Below are 13,385 nucleotides of genomic sequence, written 5' to 3'. Positions count from 1 at the left end.
TCAACAAAACGTGTTTTACAATGAGAGTGATACAAGTTTTAGGTGTCATTGTGGTCAGTTTTCTTTTGAAAGTTGATGCAAGAGAAAGTCTATTTTTCTCTTGGTAAATACTTTCTCACAGCCCCAATATCCCACTAGTTATTGAAAAGGAAGCAGGGCGCCTTGTAACTTTTCCATCCCTTCGTCATCACCTTTAGCTAGCCAACTTTTTAAGTGTTCACCCTCTAACCATCTATTACGAAATGAGACCACTCTTTTCACTTTTTTCTTTCAGGTTTCATTCTGATTGTTTTAACTATCGTCACAACATTCATTTCCATTGATATTTGTATTTAGGCTACACTTAATCTACTGAGTATTTAAAATATGAATCGGACTTCGTAAAACCTTAAATTCACGCCAACATTAATGATATTTTGCACTTACGGAGCACCGAACGTAGGAAACATGGAAATTCGATTACTACGTAAGTAGAACTGTCTCTGCAACACCATAAGAAAAAGATAGTTTCGTTGCTCTCATGTGTATTTTAGACATTGGCTTTGGCAAGCAAGAATAATATGACTTACTTAAGAACACGAAATTATAAATTATAGAATATGATATAGTAAAAGTAAAACTGTAAAAAAAACATGGGAAGTAGATACTTCAGATGGTCCTGTATTACTCATTTAGGAAATCAGACCAGTTACAAAGGAGTAGGGACAATCGCTAGTGTCACAGAACTGATGAAAAATCATGTCTGAGAAACTGCCAAGAAATGTAAATTATTTCTCTGTTTCCAAGTAGCAAGTAGTGTCACTCGTGAAAACAGACAATTAGTACGACAAATTTTAGTTGACCAAGGATTTTTAAGCAATATAGTGTTATTTACTCGCAACAGCGTACGTAGATCTATGCTATTTGATGTTGAAAAGTTTACAACTTTCTCTCCTGAAGTGAACTACATCCTAGAATAGAAACAAACGCGTGCTTACCTCGCTGAACTGGTAAGACATGTTGCCGTTTGTTGCAAAATATCCTTCTTAAAGGTATAAGGTCTCACAAGTCACAGTTTTTCGCAACACATTCAAATAAAATCAGATCTTCTACCTTACAATAAAAAATCACCAAATTCCAAAAATAAAAATAATAGTCAAAAAACTCTTCGCTTTGATTACAACAAAATCTACAGTCAGAGATTATTGTGCAACAGAACACGCCATTCACGGAAACTTAAAAAAAAAAAAAAAATCTGCGAGTGCAGTTTAGATTCGTCGTAGGCCAAGGAGGTTAGAATATTTTGAAAAACCAACTCTGTTAAGGGGATTTACTTCTAGCCTCCTTGATTTTTATAACCGGTTGGATGTAGAACTCTGGTCTCTGAGCATAAAAATTCATCGTACCTATTGATTCGTATAGTGAGTATCGATAGCCGTATTATTATTAGGCAAGAAGTTTCCATCATTGTGTACTGTGATTAGGGATTATTTACTTATTCCTGGTTGTAAACCATTGCTCATTTACTGTAATAGTGTCTGAAGCAGAGAAATATCAACTCGCACGATACTGCACTACAATACTTCATTAAAATATGCCACAAAATCAGAGTAATCGCTTCTTTCAAACAAACTGCGAATTTCACAATCTTCACCCCTGATTTTCTACCTGCGTATGGTAACAGAAATGTTTCATTTGCTTTGTAACTTTACATACATCCCACAGTAAACGGACAAGGACTTCCAACGTTTTTCCCGAATTACGTTGTCCGTCAGCTTTTATATGGATCTCTCTTGGTCGAAATAGAACACCTTTAGTAACCGGAAATGCAGCTAATCCTATTGAAAATTCGATATGTAATGTCTTTTTGAAGAAATAATATGCCTCATTTGGAGTGTGTGTTTCTGTGAAATTGATTAACAACAGAAAAGTGGTAGCAATGCGTGGCTTTATATACCATGTACAGGGGTGGGACAAGAATATGAAAACACCTTAAGATATGCATGCATGAACATAAATGCAGATGCTAGCCAAGCCTCCAGTTTGTGCTGTTGTATTTTATCACCAGCAGTACCCGTGCAGTGTCCTCAATGCACTGCAAGTGTCAGACGTGGTCAGAACAGTGATATGTGTTGTGAATGCACCATGTCGGAGCTAAGTGAATTCGAAGTACGCAAGTTGTTGGGACTCGTATGGTGGGTGCGTCTGTAACCAAGGTAGTTGAAGTGCTTGATCTTTCAAGAGACATCGTGTTGAAGATTTATAACGCAGACCGGGAATGAGGAAAACCATTATCCACGAAGTCACAGTGTGGATGAAAATGTGTATTGAGTAATCATGACTGACATTCATTGCAGAGGATTTTGACACAAAGTAAGGGGGCAACTGCAAAATTAAATGCAGAACCGAATGTCCCACTCGTGAGCCCTGTCGGCACTAAAACAACATGAATCGAGCTCCATATGCAGGAAACTGCAGGGAAAGCTGGAATTCCAAAACTACTCGACTGCAAAATGTGAATAGTGAGGAAACGAGACAACGTTGCTCTAAAACAATGAACATTACCTAAGGTCAAGGTCACGTCCTTATCTCCAAGAATGGGAGTCAACATCCTCCTCTTTGAAAGAGTTTTGTTTCAATATTTTTTAATCAACTTCTATACACCTGGAAACCCTGTCACTTGGTTTTCAGGCATAATCGAGAATGAATAATATTACGAAAATATTTTGATACTAGAAAGTTACTATTGTATCTAATATAAACCAAAACTTTTTTTGGGGGGGGGGGGAGTGGGAGTAGGGTGAGTGTCCCCTGCCCCACCCCCTCACCCCGGCCCCCTACATGTGGGTGTGCCAGCATCTGCCATTTATAATGCAGTACTGGAAACAAGAATTTTCCACATTTCTGGTGCCTTTAGGTCGCCACATTAAGTTTTGTTATGCTTGCTGCAGTTCGTCCTTAAGGCCTTTTCTTACCACAGGCAATCCAGGACACAATCTCATTGGCCCCAAAGAAATTCTAAAATCGTTGTGGAAAGCAGAGAACAAAATGATTATTCAAGTAAGTTGATTAGCAGACATACCATCGGGCTTTTCTTGGAGGTATGGTGAACAGATTAGATACACTGGTATGCAAAACTTGTCTGTGGACGATGTTCTCACACCCTTCCCCTCCATTTTTCTCTCCTTCGCTACTCCTTTCTCTAGGCAAATTGTGCATCACTAACATCTGAACACTGCAGCGAAAGGATCATCATGAAGCATTACGAGCAGTAGAGATCAGCATCAAACAGAATAACAGACGAAAAAACTGACCTGTAAATACACACATCAAAAAAAGTATTGCATCACCCCGATTCCCAGAACTCCTGAAGATAAGACATTGTATTACAGACACAGTCCTTTTGACTCTACAGTGAGGTGACTAAACCCACCCATAGATCTAAACAACCACGCATGAGAAGCGCCTATTAGGCAGAGAGGGTCCGACAGCGATCAGTTCCAGTCATTCCACTAGGAAGGAGGTACACTTCTTGTGTTGTGTGTAATTCAAGCATACCCAGTCAGTCAGTACCGTGGTTCGACGGCGTCCGCATTGTTACTTTGTGCCAGGAAGGGTTCTCAACAAGGGAAGCGTCCAGGTGCCTAGGAGTGAACCAAAGTGATGTTTGGTCATGGAGGAGATACAGAGAGATATGTACTGTTAATGGCATGCTTCACTCAGGCCGCCCAAGGGCTGCTACTGCAGTGGATAACCGCTACCTATGGATTATGGCTCAGAGGAAACCAACAGCAACGCCACCATGTTGAATAACGTTTTTCGTGCAGCCACAGCATGTCGTGTTGTGACTCAAACTGTGTGCAAAAGGCTGCATGATGCCCAACTTCACTCCCAAAATCCATGGTGAGGTCCATCTTTGCAACCACAACACCATGCAGCGTGGTACAGATGGGCCCAACAACATGCCAAATGGACCGCTCAGGATTGGCAACACGTTCTCTTCACTGATGAGTGTCATATATGCCTTCAACCAAAGAATCGTCGGACATGTGTTTGGAGGCAACCCGGTCAGGCTGAACGCATTAGACACACTGTCCAGCGAGTACAGCAAGGAGGAGGTTCCCTGCTGTTTTCGGGTGACATTATGTGGGGCCGCCGTACGCCACTGTTGGTCATGGAAGGCGCCATAACGACTGTACAATATGTGAATGCCATCCTCCGACCAATAGTGCAACCATATATTGGTGAGGCATTCGTCTTCGTGGATGACAATTCGCACCCCCATCATGCAGATCTTGTGAATTACTTCCTTCAGGATAATGACATTGCTCGACTAGAGTGGCCAACATGTTCTGCAACCATGAAACCTATTGAACATGCCTGGGATAGATTGAAAAGTGCTGTTACAGATGACATGACCTACCAACCACTCTGAGGGATCTACACCAAATCACCGTTGAAGAGTGGGACAATCTGGACCAACAGTGCCTTGATGAACTTGTGGATAGCGTGCCATCACGAATACAGGAATGTGTCAATGCAAGAGGACGTGCTACTGGGTATTAGAGGTACTGGTGTGTACAGTAATCTGGACCACCATCTCTAGAGGTCTCACTGTATGGTGGTACAACATGCAATGTGTGGTTTTCATGAGCAATAAACAGGGCAGGAATGATGTTTATGTTGACCTCTATTCCAATTTTCTGTGCAGGTTCTGGAACTCTTGGAACCGAGGTGATGCAAAACATTTTTTTTTGTGTGTGTATTGACCCATTCCTCACTCATTATTCATTGTTCAATATCCTATGTATTTTCACAAATACTTACGATTTTTCCTTTTCAGTAGTGCAACAGCCCCCTGATATACCAATAGCTGAGGACATACACCTCTTCCCTGCACCATCACTCGCTGAGCTGCAGTAACATGCAAGTGGGTTACCTAACATTTCAGACCAGGTCACACAACCATTCTCTGCACCAGCACTTCCCAGGCCACAGCTAAGTGGTCCTAGTGTACTGTTATTCACCAGCAGATATAATTTTACTGACAAACATAGGTATAGGAGCAGACAGTGATTGCTATGTAGCAATGGAAATTGAGAGTGTTAAACATGGTGTGAAATGTGGTTTATCTTCCCTGTTTATTTACGTCATTTGAGTGTTATGAACTTGTGTGGTGCATTACAGATTATGAAAGACATGCTGAGTCACTGGCAGCTGTATGTCAAAGCTGCATTCTATGTGTGTGAGCTATTGTATAAATTCATGTGTCCACACAGTGCCAGAGTCAGCTCCTGTCACCCCAATAAGTATTAAACCCATTAAAGTGTAATTTACAGATGGAATGAAGAGGTTTTTTTGTTGCTCACATCTGTTTGTCTGTGATACAATGTGTATTTAAAGCATATATGAAACAGTTATTTGTGAGATACTGCAATGTAATGCTCTAGATAGAGAAAAAAGAGAATAACATTTTTGGATAGTTTTGAATAATAGTGTATGGAAATATTTAATAATTTAATAAAATAATATTTTCTTACAAAATTGTTTTAATTTTTCCCCAACCCCATCCTGTCATTAAATGTGATTTAGTAGCTTATAAAGCTGTGCAGTCACTGTAGCTCAATAAGTAAGGTGTTTGTTTCTTAAACACAAGTATATACAGAAACAGATGCAACAGCATCCTTCCACCAACTTGTTAAGCTAGAGTGACAGCATATTTTAGGTCCATCTGTTTGACATTATGCATTCAAATAATTTTGCTAAGAAAAAAGCATGTCACTCTTAAACACTTGAGGTAGCCAATGAAAGCTGTGTGAAATATCACTTAACACTGGTATCAATTCCTTAGGAAACACATGATAATAAAATATGTTCAAACAACAGGCTCTTTCTGTAATTTTGTTACACATTTCAAACATCAGCTTACATACATTTTTAGATCTAACCAAATAAAACTGGTGGTATGCATTAGCACTCTCATTATCATTCTCCTTGTTGAATTCATAGTTTCCAAACCGAAGCGTCATGACATATTCAGGAATAATTAGCTCCAGCATCTTCAGATCATCTAGATTGGGTAGATTTCCTGAATACACCAATCCATCAAACAGTAACCTGTATCCCTTAGTAGTGAGGTAATGAATGTGCTCAAAATATAAACAGATACATCAGTTCTCAGAACTTGTAGCACTGTACGTATTCATTGTCATCACTTAAATTAACAATTAGTAACCATTTTCAGTAGTACATATGACGACTCAAGTGACAGCAATGAATTGGCTGTAGAATCAAATGTATTTTTTCCTTCTATACTTGAAAGCAAAGATGATATTTTACTACAAATTTTCTTAAACACGTTGCAGACGTTGTGATGAATAGTACTCGGTAATGGAGGCTGAAGCAACATTTTCTCCCAGCCATGTAAAACTTTAGAAGGGTGAACATGCCGAAACACGCAGCAGCAGCAGTGCCGTTCTCATCCTCAGTGCGTCCATTATGTAAGTATTATTGAGGTTGGTGGTATTAGATTAGATTAGATTAGATTAATACTTGTTCCATAGATCATGAATACAACACTTCGTAATGATGTGGAACGTGTCAGATTAATGAAAGGTGTCTCTACAAGATATTACATTACACAAAATATTGCATGTCACTAATGCTTAAGTTAGTTTTTTTCCCTCCCTTAATTTGTATCTAAACATTCAGCCAATGAGTAGAAGGAGTTGTCATCTAGAAATTCTTTTAATTTATTTTTAAATGTTGGTTGACTATCTGTCAGGCTTTTGATGCTGTTTGGTAGGTGACCAAAGACTTTTGTGGCAGCATAATTTACCCCCTTCTGTGCCAAAGTCAGATTTAACCCTGCATAGTGAAGATCATCCTTTCTCCTGGTGTTGTAGCTATGCACACTGCTATTACTTTTGAACTGGGCTGGATTATTAACAACAAATTTCATAAGTGTAAATAAAATAGAAAGAAGCTTCCACATGGGAAAAATATATTAAAAACAAAGATTCCAAGACTTACCGAGCGGGAAAGCGCCGGCAGACAGGCACATGAACAAAACACACAAACACACACACAGAGTTACTAGCTTTCGCAACCGATGGTTGCTTCTTCAGGAAGGAGAGGGAAAGACGAAAGGATGTAGGTTTTAAGGGAGAGGGTAAGGAGTCATTCCAATCCCGGGAGCGGAAAGACTTCCCTTAGGGAAAAAAAGGACAGGTGTACACTCGCACACACACACACACACACATATATCCATCCACACATACACAGACACATGTTCATGTGCCTGTCTGCCGGCGCTTCCCCGCTCGGTAAGTCTTGATGTCTGCTTGTGTCTGTCACTCGTTGAGTGAAGCTAACAGCTGGAATCTAAGTAAATAGTCAACGATGGAATATTCTAAAATATAGCAGTCAACAACCGCAGAATGTCTGTGAGCCACAGCAGGGACTGATCCTAGTGGCCAGCACATGACCACAGCTGACACATCATAAGTGATCAGTAGATCATGCAGTGACACCTGTCACCACTCACCCCCCCCCCCCTCCCCACCCCACCCCCATGGGAAAATGGAGTGTCATCTTCAGTAATTGCCTCAGATGCCTTCCTTGAATCCTGCTGGAAGTGAGATTACAGGAGATGGCTGTCTGCTGTCAAATGATGGCACTGATCAGCATAGAGGAAAGTGAATAAAGATTATTCCAAGACAAATGCTGGATAACACTGTCAATAGACATAGTATTTCTCTTGCCATTAACTAAAATTTCCATCATCTTATCTTGTCTTGCTACTACGTGGTGTGATCCAGTATATGGTGGTGTGAGCACTGGCTTGATTCTATCTTTTCATGGGATGATATGGGTGCAACACTTCAACTCTCCATGGACAAATGTTTGCTGTATGCTGCATCATGATGCGGGATGCAGTTGAATGCAGGAGATCTCTCAAATGCGCTATGAACTCCGATGATTGCAATATGTCCCCCATTGAGGAATCCAGATCAACAAACTAACCTGTCAGCAGTTGCATTTCTCCATAGACCAATTCATCTGGGGCTGCACAGAGATCCAGTTTGCTTAAGGTGAAGAACCCTGGTGGAACTAATGGTAGGGCTGTTGTCCATTCGATTCAAGGCACATGAGGGTGGGAGGGCAAGTTTTAGGAACTGGTGCCACCACTTGACCATGCTATTGCTGGTTGGATGATAAATTGCTGATATGTGTCATGAAATGCTACAAAACTTGTTCAACTGTGTAAACAAATTGGACTCAAATGGGCATCCTCTGTCACTTGTTATTTCCACTGCACATCAGAAGCGAGTGACTCAGTTGGACATAAAAGCAGCAGCTAACATCTCGGCAGAGATATCATCTATAGGAATAGCTTCTGGCCAACATTTCAATCTACTACAATGGTTAGCAAATCTTGTTGACCTTCTGATGGTGGTAGCAGCCACATGATGTCAATACATATTTGGGCAAGCCTCTTAGTTCTGTCTGGGAATTTTTCTACTTGTGCATGAACATGATGTGAAGCTTTGCTGCATTGGCAGCTCACATATGCATGATAACACTGACAGCAATGCTTCTATATCCCAAGCCACATGTAATGATTAGATGTGAGCTCCATCACTGCCATAATTCCAGGATGACATAAATTGTGGATGCTACAGAATACTTCTTTGTGCATATCTGCTGGAACAAAAAGGTGAGTTTTTTTCATTGGAGGCATCACAATACACCTTATTGTTTGCCTCTGGTATGTCAATGAGTGTGAGCAGCAGGCCTGAGGCCTGCCATAGTAAGAGTCACGTAATCTCAGATTTATTGGTCAGACTGTTGTGCTGGAGCCAGTTGTGCGAATTTTATGGTCTCCACACTTGCGTTGATGAGTGAGAAATGGTCTGCTACTACATTGCTTAATTCTGAGATATGTTTAATGCCAGTGGAAAATTGAGCCATTAATTCCAGATGATTAAACTGCCTCAGAGCATTTGTATTGTTGCCAAAGATGGAGGTCAGAGGTTTGTGGTCCATCTAGACCATGCATACTCTTACCTCCAACTGTGGATCGAAATATTTTCTCCATTTTTGCTGAGCTGGGGGCATTTTCCAAGACAAAACAGCAAGAGTCTGCCAGGGCTCATTAACAAACTATTTTAATGCTGCACCAATGGCTACCTGGCTAGCATCGAGCTCTAGCATGAGGGTACATCTAAAGAATAATAGGTGAGAAGCAGTGCTCCACTATAATTTTTTTTTTTTTTTTTTGATGGCTCAAAGGCATCTGTTATTGACTGTGACAACTGCAGAGCTGTCATGCGTTTTGTTTATGGACCAGTCAGAACAGCCATAAATGGTTCTTGAAGTTCTGTCACATATGGCAGATGGAAAGGATAGAAACTCAGCACTCAAGAAATTGCTATAAGGTGTTCATTGTCTTTGGAAGAGGAATGTTCAAAATGTCTTCAACTTTCACTGGAAAAGGGCATGAGCCTGCTGTGAGATAAGGTGGTCTGGAAACATTATCTCCAGATTTCCAAACACACACATAGGGAAGTTCAGGACAATGCCAAATGCATCAAGTCGCTAAAAAACTTTTGTGAGATACTGCTCATGTTCCTCTGGCATTCCTGAAAATACTTGTATGTCATCCAGGTAGGTGAAACAACATGATAATCCCCATAACAGTGAATCAATGAATTGTTGTCATGTTTTTGCGGTGTTTCTCATTTTGAAAGTCTTGAACGAGCTTTCGAACAAACCAAAAGGTGGTATAATGGCTATCTTTGGAATGCCTCTCTCAGTAACTGGGATTTGTGTGTAAGCTTTGGCACAATCTGACACACTAAATACCTGTTTTCCACACAGTGGAAGGTTATAATCTTACAGCAGAGGCACCGGCTAGTGGTCTGGGATCATTCTTACATTTAAAGCATTGTAATTACCACATGGGTGCCACGCACTGTTCTTTTTTGGAACCAAATGCAAAGGTGATGACCATGGCCCTTTAGAAAGAAGGATAACGCTCTCAGTCAGTGTAGGGTCAGGATTTGACTTAGCAATTACATACTGGTTGGGAGCTAATACTCTGGGCGTGCATGAAGTCAGAGAGTCTGCTGTCATATTAATGTGGTGCACGGTATCATGACATACCTGTCAAGGCATTGTGAGAGCAGGCAACCGGTTGATGAGCTTGGCATATCCATTTCCTGTAGCCTGGGTCACCTTGGCTTCAAATGTGGCAACATGACACTGGAACCCAGTGGTGGACTGCCCAGTGACAGTGTTCAGCTGCTGTGCATTAGCAATGTGAGGAATCAGGCAAAAATGCAGTGAGAGATCTGCTTCAATGATAGGCTCTGTCACATCTGCAATTATAAAGTTCCATGCCAAAGCATACCTCAGTCTCAGGTCCAGTTCCAAATGCTGCACAATAGCAGACCTGTTAGTGGCTGACAGTTGAAATGTGGTGGCCGAGTGGTACTTGTGTAGCTTGTCCCACAGCAGAATGCTGAGACTAGACCCCACATTATCAAAAATGTTCACCCCTACTTGTAATCCATACAGAAAGATGACCTGATGCATCTACCTCCGTCTGACATTTATGGTTGGCAGATTACATTTAGTGCCTGATCTCCATATCACTCGCGATGCTGGCATATGCTGGCTAACTGCCTGTCGGCGGAGCAGGGTGAGTTTGATGAAGAGTAACTTGGTGCTTCCTGTCTGGACTGTCTTGTAATGTTCAGACTGGCAACCAACTTACACATCTATTTACTGCGGGCATCGATCTTGTTCAAGTAGCTGTCATTCAGCTGTTTGTTCAATGCCTCAACTTCATCCAGTAGACTGTCACAGTTTGGTCTGGTTCCCAACAAAACACTATTACATACCATCAGAATAGGAGGCAGGTACAGTTGCATCTTGAATAAGGTGAGGCAGATCAGCTACAGCATCGAGTGGCATATCCGTTTGCGATGCGATGATAGTTTCACCTGAGCTGACAGTTTGTTGCTCCACAAGGTATGACGTAGTGTGTCTGACATTGGGCTTATGTTGACTTTACTCCTCAAGCGATGGAGATATTGTAATGGTTTCTTGTCCCCAATATCCTCTTTTGTTAGTACTTAATGCACTCTCTCTTCTTGTGACACTGATACTCATCGTATTAATACCATCTTGAGTTTCAGGTACACTTCTGTGTCAGGTGGTAAGATTATACTGCCCTGCACTTTGGAAACATATCAGTGATCCATTTGACTAAGTGCTAAAGCAATCTTGATGGAATCAGCTGTCACACTGGCACAATGTAACACACTAAATACCTGTTTTACACACAGTACATGGTTATAATCCTGCAGCAGAGGCACCAGATAGTGGTCTGGGGTCATTCTTACATTTAAATCATGGTAATTATCACATGGGTGCCACGTAATGTGTGTGTGCCTCAAGTTTTGGGGCTGTGGAGCCAGAATGGTGGCAGCTGCACTGTCAGTCTTGAGATTGTGGATGCATCTGCCGCTGAAATGTTTCTGTTATTGAATGCAATGTTCTTGAGCCTTGTAAATTGTATTGTATCATACCACAAATTACGTCATTGTCACCACTGTCACAGGTCTTGCTGTCCACGAGGCTTCTGGCTTAATTTCATGTTCTTATTGTCGAAGAATTGCATTTAGGTGGTGCTGACATTAAGTACATTTTATTTTCCTAATTAGAGTGCTTCCAAATTACAGGAACGATAAGAAACATGGAAGCAGAACTAATACAACTGGAGGAAACAATAATTGACTGTAGGGAAGAGCAAGAATCTAGTAAACAGTCAACAACAGAATAATCTAAAATAGAATATCGAAAACCACAGAATATCTGTGCACCACAGCAAGGAGCTCTTAGCAACCAGTGTTTCAACTCAGTTGAAGTTGACATGTGGTGAGCAATTAGCTGATTACATGATGCCTCTCGCCATGACACCAACTGTTTTTGATAACTGATATTTGTGGTTTTTGTACATTTTTACTTATGACTGTACTGTAATTGGTGTATTTATGGTTGTTTTTCTATTAAAATTATCTTTGTATGTCATAATTTATATTGGCTGGGCGTCTTCTTGGTGTTGTCATTGAGGTTACAAGCTTCTCATGCTATGTCTTGACTATATATGGCCAGCTTCCTTCTTGTGTGTGCATGATGAAAAGTGTTGATGTATGAAAAGTATTGTTCTATATTGTTACTCATGAAACTGACAGTTAATATGATAGTATGATTCAGCATGATTAATGTGTGAGTTGCAGTAGCCAAGTTCTTCCTAAAATTTGTTTTTGTATTTCATTTCCACACAATGTTCTGCACATGAGATTTTGTTGTCGTTTCTACTTTCTGACATTGACTCACGTGCCAGAAGAAGGTCAATAACCGAAACTGCTAACAAATTAATAAACTGTTGTACTGCATCCAAGTGTTGTGGGCTTCCTGTGACATATATCCTATGCTGAAAGTTGACTGACGAAATCATTTGGAAATGATATTGCATACCTCCTACAAGACGCACATTCACACTTTAGTGAGGCTGCATTTACACTCATTCTATGTGAGCTAACTGGCATGCACAATACACATGGGTGCACAGCCCAGACAAATTCCTACCACAGAACACAGAACACAGAACACAGAACACAGAATGATAGCCCATACTACAGGTTTTCTCTCTCACTGTAATAGGAGTTGCAGGGAAGAAGGAATCAAATTGTTTAGATAGTGTGTAGGTGCTGAACATGCACCAGGAATTGTGAAGGCTGAGCCACATACCCCAATGGATTGTTGCAATAAGCGAGGAGTGCTCACAGTCGTCAAGTGTAGCGCAACATCCATGCATCTGTGCACCACGCCATTTCATGGCTGAATGCAGTAGGCTGGCAGCTGTGGGCACACAGAGTCCCCCACACATCTGCATGCACAGCTGCACTCCTTGCTCGTCTGCAGTGTGCACCCTGCCATGCCACTGCCTTCATTCTCACGACAATGAAATGGAAATGAGTGTTTGGCGTCATTGGCCAGGAGGCCCCTTATGGGGCAGGTCTGGCCACCTTGGTGCAGGTCTTATTACATTCGATGGACGACCTGTGCACCAGATGGGGATGAAATGATGATGAAGAGAACACAACACCCAGCCCTGAGGGGAGAAAATCCCTGACCCAGCCTGTAGGACAGCAATCCGTCACTGGCAATGCGCCAGTGCAACTGGTTGTCAATTACTTGGCGAGATAGGGAGCTGCTGATGGATGTCTTGGAAAACCACTGCTGATGTTTTAGTGGAGGTATCGACTTGCTGATGAATTGCACCAATGCTTCCCTGCAGTGTTTGAGCATGCCACCCTCATGTCAACCAGAAA

The 13,385-nt window shown here is 41.3% G+C and overlaps 1 long non-coding RNA gene across 1 annotated transcript; it reads left to right on the top strand.

Annotated features, from left to right (window-relative positions):
• Nucleotides 1–1,298: 1,298 nt before the first annotated feature.
• Nucleotides 1,299–12,078, top strand: LOC126353761 (uncharacterized). The gene is made up of 3 exons (XR_007565199.1): nucleotides 1,299–1,400; nucleotides 6,345–6,479; nucleotides 11,730–12,078. It is a non-coding gene; the product is annotated as an uncharacterized LOC126353761 (long non-coding RNA).
• The last annotated feature ends 1,307 nt before the right edge of the window (nucleotides 12,079–13,385 follow it).

This window comes from Schistocerca gregaria, chromosome 3 (assembly GCF_023897955.1).
Source record: "Schistocerca gregaria isolate iqSchGreg1 chromosome 3, iqSchGreg1.2, whole genome shotgun sequence".
NCBI lineage: Eukaryota > Metazoa > Arthropoda > Insecta > Orthoptera > Acrididae > Schistocerca > Schistocerca gregaria.
The sequence above is the reverse complement of the archived record's forward strand: the minus strand, read 5'-3'. Positions and strand labels throughout refer to the sequence as shown.